General features: G+C 43.3%; 1 pseudogene; it reads left to right on the forward strand.

Annotated features, from left to right (window-relative positions):
• The first annotated feature begins 236 nt into the window (after positions 1 to 236).
• LOC141973792 (uncharacterized) lies at positions 237 to 5620 on the forward strand (annotated as a pseudogene).
• The last annotated feature ends 4851 nt before the right edge of the window (positions 5621 to 10471 follow it).

Genomic DNA, 10471 nt, shown 5'->3' on the forward strand with positions numbered 1-10471 from the left:
ATGGCGAGGAAGACGTGCAGAGGCTGAAGGCATCGCAGGTTGACCCCTCACCAGCATGACCACCATGGACACATGGGCATGTGTGCATGGAGGACCACAGGGCGGCACATGTTACAACAAGCCCCGTGGAAATGGGTGGACAAATCATGGGGACGGGCACTGTAAAAGGACGGACTGCGTACTCCTCTCAGAAGATGCTTGTTGCTGGTTGCTTGTAGCCTGTGGCTTGTTAATGGATGCCTGGGATAGGAGCCAGGAGCGTGGAACATCATCATCGGCACCAGGAACAAGCTGATGGAACATTGCTGGATCCCTGGTGGTGGTAATTAGTTGCGTCTCTGCCATTCTCTTGCTTAGGGATTCAGACTTTTTCCTTTCTTTTCCTCTCTGTCCTATCTCTCTTATCAGTTGTTACAGAAAGTAAAGTTTCCAAGGTTGTACAGCATGTGACCTCGTTTGTGTCTTAATTTCACTCTTGGGATTGTTTAAGAACCCTCCCCAATATCGGATTGGGACATTTTAAATTGGCGTCACAGACAGGATCCCTTGAGACAAGAGTGCTGTACTACTTTGCTCTGTTGGATGCAAACCTCTCAGGATGAAATAACCCCCTTTGTGTTACATTAAGGTGTGGCCTCCTGAGAGTGAATAGGGAAAACTTGTATATCAAGGTGTGGCCCTCTCAGGACAATCATCCCATTTGCGTTGTTTTTGTGTGAGGTTCAGATCTGTTCCCCTGGGAGAAAACAGGGGAAATCTGACATTAAGGTGTGACTCTCTTAGGACAATAATCCCCTTTGTATTAGGAAAAGGAAAAAGAATGGCTGCCCAGAAGGCACTGATGCTTGTGATGATGTGCCCTCAGAGGCTGAAGGAATAGATAAATATGATCTGTTGGAGGCGCACCGATCCCGTCCCTCAGTCCAGGGACAAGATTGGGTGAAAAACCACTTGTTTCATCCACAGAGTGTGGTGGATTGGATAAGGGTATTGCATAAGGAAGCTAAGGTTAAGAAGGGAAAAGGAAAAGCTATAATTCGTGCAGTGCTAGGAGCGAGTCTGGCAGCTGCAATGGAAGAGAGAAAGGAGAAGTCTAGTCAAGCTGATGCTGTAATAGACTCACTGCAGATGGTCATACAGACCCTGCAGAACCAATTGAGTGACACCAAAGAATTGTTAGAGGAGGAAAGGAATCAAAATATAATATTGAAAGACGAGTTGAGGGAACAACTTTTGGTGGAGATAGATATAGTGGCGGAGGCACACGTGAAGCTTTTGGAGAAGGTTATACAGCAAATCTATCCCCAAAGAGATTTGCAAAGGGCAAAAGAAACTGTAGAAAGCCTCCCCCATATGTATCTGCTGGTTAAAACAGAGTATGTGTACGAGGACGATAGCGATAAACATCCTCAGGTTATCACCAAAGAAGTCCCATTTACAGCAACTGAATTGGCTCAGCTGAAAAAAATATTTTGCAAGGACTGAAAAAGAATCAGAGACAGAATATGTGTGGAGAGTGTCTCTGTCAGGAGGGGATGGAATGTTATTGTCTGAGAAAGAAGCAGAAGGATACTGGGGTCCGGGTGTGTTTCTAACCACTGTCGACCGCTGAGCCCCATGGTCTTTGACTCAGAGAGTTGCATACTGGGCCGGAGGGCTGAACCCCTTGTAGAGGGGAGATCCCCTTGCCATAACAGGTACAGTGGATCAGCTAGTGGGAAGTGTGCAGAAGGCAGCCTGTCTGCAGATGATGTATGATTGGGAGCTCACGCCCAACCAAGGCTCCCCGATGATGATGCCTGTGGACCCAGAGAGGATGACTCCCCTGATACAAGGAGTCATTGTCAATGAGTCAATGAGATACAGCCCTGACTCCCTGAAACTCGTTGGCATTCCATTGCAAGGGAAGATTCAAAACACTCCCAATGGAGAAAGAATGACAGCCGCTTTGGAGGGGATAGTGACCCCTGACCAGCAACGGCCAGGGAGGAAAGTATGGACATGTGGAGATGTAGCCCAGGAATTTATTAATTTTGGGAGAAAATATGGCCCTGTTGGTGGATTGTCCCAAAGAACTGAGACCAGGGTCATGCGGGCTGCAGAGAAAATTACTAGGCGGCAATCATCCATGAGGAAGGGCCAAGGCTTGGAGTCACCCTGGAGTCACAGTTTTGGGAGAGAGAGGCCCCTAACTCGACAGGGACTGTGTCAACTAGGACTTCAGAAAAGCATTCCTTGGGAATTGATGGATGGACTCACAACTCAAAAATTAGAACAACTTGTGAAGAAATGGTCAGAGTGAAGTGTCACTTCCAAACCAACCCCTAGTGCTCCACCCTTAACAGACCCTGGGGAGGAGCCGACTGGAGAAAACAAGGTGACGGGAAACTAGACCCTCCACTCCCTGAAGGTGAGGGGGGATGCAGAGGATGGATGCTTGTAAATCAACTCACCTGCAACACAAAAGGGGATTTCCTGATTACTGTTGCTGTAGGACCAAGGAAAAGACTGGTAACATTTCTGATTGATACTGGGGCACAAATTACTGTGCTACGCAGACTGAAGCAGAACAATGTGGAATCTCGATTCCATCTAAAAATCTAATTGTCCTAAATGCCCTGGGAAAAACACAGTCAGTACCTATGACTTCAGTGACACTTTGGTTATCAGGAGAGGAAAACCCAGTCAACACTATGGTGGCCATAGGATCTTTCCAGATGAATCTCTTAGTCATAGATGTTTTGAAGGTAGGCAGTGGACGGACACCCAGGGGAACTCGTGGTCTTTGGTGTCTCCCAGATCAAGCAATTGGCCAAAAAATCAGACACAGAGGTGCATTTATTGCAAGCGGCACCTACCCTACCTCCCTCTAAATTAACAAATGTTAAACCCTACCCATTGCCTATAGGAGCAAGGGAGGGAATTACACCAGTTCTGGAGGATCTGAAAAAACAAGGGGTTGTAGTTCCCTCTCACTCTCCCTTCAACTTTCCAGCATGGCTGGTCCAAAAACCTAACAGCAAATAGAGATTGACAAGATTACAGGAGACTCAATGCCAACACAGGTCCACTAACAGCTGCTGTACCAAACATTGCTGAATTGATAGCAACCATTCAGGAACAATCCCACCCTGTCATGGCTACAACTGATGTCAAAGATATGTTTTTCATGGTCCCTTTACAACCCGAGGACCAGGATCGCTTTGCCTTCATCTGGGAAGGACAACAGTACACTTTTACACGACTCCCTCAGGGATATAAACATTCCCCCACACTAGCTCACCATGCTCTATCACAAGAGCTGGAAATAATCCCCAGAAAAGCAGAGGTGAAGATTTATCAATATATAGATGATGTACTAATAGGAGGGAGTCAGGTAGAAGTTAGAGAAACTCAGAAGGACATCATCACCCATCTAGAAAGCATAGTGTTGACAATCCCACCTGAGAAAATACAGACACCTTCAAGTGATGTAAAATTTTTAGGGATCTGGTGGAAAGGAGGTATGATGTGTATTCCCCCAGATACTCTCTCCTCTCTAGATCAGATCAAAATGCCAGGGTCAAAGAAAGACTTGCCACATGTACTAGGGTTGCTTGTGTTTTGGAGGAAACACATTCCTGACTTTTCAATTATTGCTAGGCCCTTATATGATTTATTAAGAAAGAGAGCTCAGTGGGCATGGACTCAGGTCCATGACGAGGCTTTACAACCACTGGTGTTTGAAGCGACTGCCTATCAGGCCCTGGGTCCAATTCATCCGACAGATCCAGTTCAAATTGAGTGGGGGTTTGCCAAGAGTGGACTGTCCATTCACTTGTGGCAAAAGGGTCCAGAGGGTCCTGTTAGGCCCATTGGTTTTTACTCCTGTAGCTTTAAAGATGCTGAAAAAAAGGTACACCACTTGGGAAAAGGGTCTATTTGTAGTTAGTCTAGCTCTAAGAGAAGCAGAACGCACCATCCGGCAACAATCTGTAATTCTCAGAGGCCCATTTAAAGCGATCAAAGCAGTTTTGTCAGGAACTCCACCCCCTGACAGGGTGGCCCAGAGAGCCTCCGTGCGAAAATGGTATGCACAAATAGAACATTATTGTGAAATTTTCTGTAACTGAAGGAGCCACAGAAGTGTTAAATATACAGGATGAGGTAGATCCAAGTAGGGAAACACCCGAGCTTTTGCCTGTAATACAAGTGGCTCCTCCGTTTTCTGAACAATTGCGAAATGTCTGGTTTAATGATGCCTCATCAAAGCGAGAGGGAAAAATTCAGAAATACTGAGCTGTGGCACTTCGGGTAGACACCAATGAACAGATCATTACCAAAGGAGAAGGTAGTGCACAAGTAGGAGAATTAGTTGCCGTGTGGAGTGTTTTCCAGCACGAGGCTCAATCTGCTTCTTCTGTCTATATCTATACTGACTCTTACGCTGTGTTCAAAGGTTGCACTGAATGGCTTCCGTTTGGGGAACAAAAGGGATGGGAGGTCAACAGAATACCCGTATGGCAAAAGGAAAAATGGCAGGTAATCCTTACCATTGCCGGACAAGGGAAATTTGCAGTGGCATGGGTAGCATCTCATCAAAAAGATGATACCCCAGTGAGCTGATGGAATGCTGAGGTGGATGAACTAGCCCAGCTGGCTCCCTTACAGAGCATCAGATAGCAGAAAATTGGGAAAGTCTGTTAGAATGGCTACATGTACAAAAGAAACATTCAGGAGTTAAGGACCTCTATTTTGAGGCACAAGCCCGAGGGTGGCCAGTTACCAGGCAAGAGTGTAAAACTTGTGCATCTTCTTGTGAACAATGCAGCATCTGTCTGGACAGACACCCACTGGAGAGTGACCCCCTGCACTTAAGAGAAGGAAAAGGTGTATGGGAGACCTGGCAGATCGATTACATCGGTCCCTTTCCAAAGTCAGCAGGAAAGCACTATATATTGGTATGCGTAGAGATAGTATCTGGGCTAGTCCAAGCTAAAGCATGTGCTAAGGTAACAGGAGAAAACACAGTAAAAGCTCTGAAAGAATGGTTTGGAATATTCTCCAAACCACAGTCAATCCAATCAGATAATGGCCCACATTTCACAGCCAAAGTGGTCCAAGAGTGGGCAGCCCAGGAGGGAATTTTGTGGGTGTTTCATACTCTGTATTACCCATAAGCAAATGGAATTGTGGAAAAAACAAATGGTCTACTAAAACTCTTCCTCAAACAACATAAGCCAGGATGGGCCGAGCAAGTGTGGGATGCAGTGACCAGTGTCAACAGTCGCTGGGGAGAAAATGGATGCCCAAAGATCACAGCATTCTGTCCTAAACCTCCAGCAATCATGCCAGCCCCACATGGTCCCGACCACCCCACCATTCCATCTCATTTCCCAGGACAACCTGTCTTGGTTGAACTCCCCACAGTGGGCAAAGTGCCACTGGTGTTGGACACACCCCTTAATAAATACACCTGGAAGGCAAAAAATGCCTGTGGGAAAACTCATAAGATTCACACTGGATGGATTGTTCCCTCTTTCTAACCCGAGAAGCAAATTTGTTTTTTTTGTTTCAGGAGGAAGCAAGAGACACAGATGCACCCACAGAAGAAGTGAAGCAGATGCAGATTTTAGTGTAATTTTGTCAGGATGTATATGTTATTTTTTATTATAGTATTCTGTGCATTTACCCATGGGAGTGAAGGGAAACCAATTCCCCCATCTCCCCCCGACCCATATGACCCCTTTGAGGATAATGAATTTGTTTTGTTAGCAAGAACTGTAAACCAAATCTTTAATCTAAGTCACTGTTGGGTCTGTGGAGGACCTCTAAGGTTATCAAGCTGGCCGTGGGTCTCTACACCCCTCACCCCAGCACAAATTGTAAGCAATTATAGCTAAACTAGTAATACCGCCTGGGATGATAGTGGAACATGGCCAATTCAACTTCCTACTATGGGTAAATATTGTTTAAATTGCACTCAGAAGGGAGGAGTCAATGTGGGGGAAAGCAGGTGTCAATGGACACTCACACATAAATTGGTTAACAAAAATAGAGGTGTTTACATATGGATGTGGCTTAGTGAAAATGGGCGTAACAAAGGATTTAATGGGTTCTGGTCAAACAAAAATGAAACTGTACATGCCGAATTACAGAAAGACTACTTTTATCATCAAGCTTGTGAGTGGAAAAATGACACTGGTGCCTGGTACTGTACTGCCCAGGCAAATGGTCACCTAAGAGAGTTTTTCAGCCCCTTGGGGGATAGAAATACAACTTACTTTCAAATCCCAAAGACTGCAGTCAGACCCTTTGCTAAAGGTGCCAAAGCCCAAAAAGGCCATTCTTGGATTTGTGGACATACTGCCTACAAGCAACTACCAGCAAACTGGTCAGGGATTTGTTATATAGGGATTATTCGCCCTCTGTTTTTCCTTCTTCCAGAGGCAGGTGGTCCTCAATTGGGAATAAGACTATATGATGTTAGAGAACAAAAGGATTGTCCGCAGCAAGCAATCTGTTGAGTTTAAATTTGGTGGAACTCGAAAGTGGGGAAAAAATGAGTGGCCTTCTGAAAGAATAATTGAGCATTACGGGCCTGCCACTTGGAATCCAAATGAACCTATATCTGGGGCAAGAGAACCGATTTATAATTTGAACCTTATAATTCGTCTGTAAGCAGTCTTAGAAAATATTACTGTTAATGAAAGTAAAGAAAATAAAACTGTTAATGCTATAAACTTTTTACCTCAACAATCTCAACAGATGCGTACTGCAATCCTTCAACATCACATTGTTTTGGACTATCTACTAACAGAAGAGGGGGGATTATATGGAAAACTAAATGTTTCTAATTGTCGTTTTGAAATAGACGATGTAGGTGAAGTAGTCCTTCAACTGACCACGGACATTAGGAAACTGGCCCACGTCCCTGTTCAAACATGGAATGGCTGGAGTGGTTATTTATGGTCTTGGTTACCCGGAGCACCATGGGTAAAACAGCTTTTATTTTATCTGTTATGTGCATTTGCTGCCTTGATGTTTTTGCCCTGTATCATTCCTTGCTTTGTTCAGTTAATCCAACATGTCGTATCCAACACGCAATCTATATCTACTGCCTCACCTTATGGTGTAAAGCACATTCGTATTGTTCGCCAATCAAAGTCTGCTGCCACATCAATCATTTAAACTTTTTTTTGTATACCTATGTATTTGTTTAAATTTAGGACAGACGCTTTTAGGCCTAAAACAACACATGCGTTTTAGGCTGGGGGCATGAAAATCCATTTTCCTGCTGCATAGATGAAACCTCAACTCAGGTGAGTTGGACCACCATCTTTGGCTCAGCAGTCCACGACAATCATGTATACGCTTTTGATACTTGATTTTATAGCGGTTGCTTTACTGGCTCTTGCTATATTTTCCCTTGTAATATGTATGCGTTTGTCCTGTAAGTGTCCATGTAAACCATCTTATAGTTGTACCTGTTTGTGTAAACAGCCACCTTTTTCCCCTCCCTGTCCCCAGAGACCGAGAGCACCTTCCTTGGCCCTGCCTGGGACGCATCTTGTTTGAGTATGTTTGGTTAAATGCTATTGTTACCTTTTATTAGTACCTTTTTATATGTTTGTCTAGAATATTGTTAATATTGTTAAGAATAGTAGTATTGTTTGCTTATTTTGGTTTAAATCTAGAATAGAATTTTCTAGGCTCAAATGACACATGCGCTTTAGGATAAAGGGGTTGTGGAAAGACATTTTCTCGCCACGCATGCTGATCCCAACTCCAGCAGACCAGAGCAGCAGACTGCATGGACTGGTAGGGCCTCAACTATTTGGTGATATTTTGTTAAAATCATGGGAAAGATGGATCGTGTTTTCGGATTAGTCTTAATTCATGTTTCATTTTTTGTCTTGTGGGCAATTATCCTATTTGTTATTCTATCACTCATTTTTTGTCACTGTGAATGTCATTTATGTAAACTTCCATGGCGTTCTTCTAATGATTCGCCTGAGCCCTAAAATTAGCTTATAAGATGTTCTGGTTTATAAAGTTAATTAGTTTTAAACATGATATATCTGTTAAAGGTGTTATTGGTTATATGTTTGTTAGATAAAAATGTTTATATTTGCTAAAATATTGTTAAGAATATATGCTTGTTAGACAAAGATGTTCATAGTTGTTAAGGATATTGTTAAAAAGCTGTTTATCAATGGAGAATGTGCTGGAAATTTTGTCATTGTATTGCACACTATTTCTAGCCTCTCTCTCTCTCTCTCTCTGCACAGTTATCTTTCGCGCCACCGTGAAGATAGCAATGTTGAGCCACAGGGTGATGTAAGGAACTGTTTGTCTGTCTCAACATTACTGCTTCACGACAACCACTCCCTGGCCTCAGCATCCTGTTGTTGGATGTATGACATATCGTGTTGGATGTACACATCCTACATGGATGTGTTGGATGTGTACTCCTGTGAAGGAGTACGCCTTGAAGGAGACGAATAGTCTCCGATGAACCCACGACATCCTCCTGAGGCTGGAACAACAGCAACCTTGGCAGCGCCCATCAAGCTGCACCTGCGTGCAAGCCACGTGGAGAGGGAACCATGGCGAGGAAGACGTGCAGAGGCTGAAGGCATCGCAGGTTGACCCCTCACCAGCATGACCACCATGGACACATGGGCATGTGTGCATGGAGGACCACAGGGCGGCACATGTTACAACAAGCCCCGTGGAAATGGGCGGACAAATCATGGGGACGGGCACTGTAAAAGGACGGACTGCGTACTCCTCTCAGAAGATGCTTGTTGCTGGTTGCTTGTAGCCTGTGGCTTGTTAATGGATGCCTGGGATAGGAGCCAGGAGCGTGGAACATCATCATCGGCACCAGGAACAAGCTGATGGAACATTGCTGGATCCCTGGTGGTGGTAATTAGTTGCGTCTCTGCCATTCTCTTGCTTAGGGATTCAGACTTTTTCCTTTCTTTTCCTCTCTGTCCTATCTCTCTTATCAGTTGTTACAGAAAGTAAAGTTTCCAAGGTTGTACAGCATGTGACCTCGTTTGTGTCTTAATTTCACTCTTGGGATTGTTTAAGAACCCTCCCCGATACTGGATCGGGACAGCAACCTGTTTCAGTGTCTCACCACCCTTACAGTAAAGAATTTTTTCCTTATATCTAATCTAAATCCAGCTTCTTTCAGTTTAAAACCATTACCCATCATTCTATCACTACAATCCCTAATAAAAAGTCCCTCCCCATCCTTCCTTTAGGCCCCCTTTGAGTCCTGGAAGCCTGCTATAAGGTCTACCTGGAGCCCTTTCTTCTCTGGAATGAACCACCCCAGGTGTCTCAGCATGTGCTCATAAAGGAGGTGCTCCAGCTCCCTGATCGTCTTTGTAGACCTCCTTTGAACTCGGTTGAGCATGTCCATGTCCTTCTTATGTTGGTGGCCATGAACAAGTGAAATAAATGAACTAATACACATGATCTGAATAATTTGAAGAGCAACTCACTGCTGAAGGAGATAAACAAATAAGTTTTATAATTTATGAGAATTTTCATTGCATAGAGTAAATTAAAGTCAATGTTTTTGGGTATAAAATGATAATCACTCTCTTAGCTCAGGGAAGGAATCCTCTGTCTTAAAGACAGTAACACAGTAGGCTGGTGGCTGAACCCAATCATTTTCAGTAAATGCTTCTTCTCTCAGAAAAGGGACTTCCCAACATTAGTTCTCAGAGTAATTTCACATTAAGAACATTTTTATTCTAATTATTCATTATTATTTTTTACTTGGATCCTAAATGTTGTGAGCTGGACAGAGATTTATCTGTGCAGTGCCAAGCTTCCTGTCTTTTGTGGCAGCTGACTGTGCAAGTCTCTGTTAAAGGTTACTATGATAGTTTTTGTTGAAGGCATAATGAGCTTCTGTTGTCAGCCCTAGTGCTCTGAGAGGAGGAGGAAAATAAAATTTTTCCTTAGAAAGATGGGTGATATGGTACATGTAACATTTATGAATTTGGAAATCTTTGGAAATGACATTTGACATGTCTATTCATATCAGTTAAAAATCAGGGTTCAATAAATCCCAACACCATTACTATTGTTCTACTGAGTAGCATTAGTTCTACAGAATTAATGAGTCTGAGTTAAATATTTGAACGTAAAGTTAGGTCAACATTTATTTAAATTGAAACTGCAAAAATATCTGGAATTTGTCTCCCAAGTAAGAAAAAAAGTATAGGAAAAGAGTCTTGATCTCTTCACAAACTAATCACTTAACAGAAGTGATACTGTCAACTTTTTAAAAGAGAAAGGAACCAATAAAATGGCATAGGAGAAAAGAGCAGAAAGAAGGTTGTGTCTTAAAATTCAAGAATTATAGGAAAGAATTATGAAAAGCGGAACTCATACATGTTTTAAAAATTCTATTCATGCAAAAGTAAAATGTTCTTCAGGCAGATGGTGCTATATGTTGAGAATGTGG

The sequence above is a fragment of the Athene noctua genome, chromosome Z (genome assembly GCF_965140245.1).
Source record: "Athene noctua chromosome Z, bAthNoc1.hap1.1, whole genome shotgun sequence".
Classification (NCBI taxonomy): domain Eukaryota; kingdom Metazoa; phylum Chordata; class Aves; order Strigiformes; family Strigidae; genus Athene; species Athene noctua.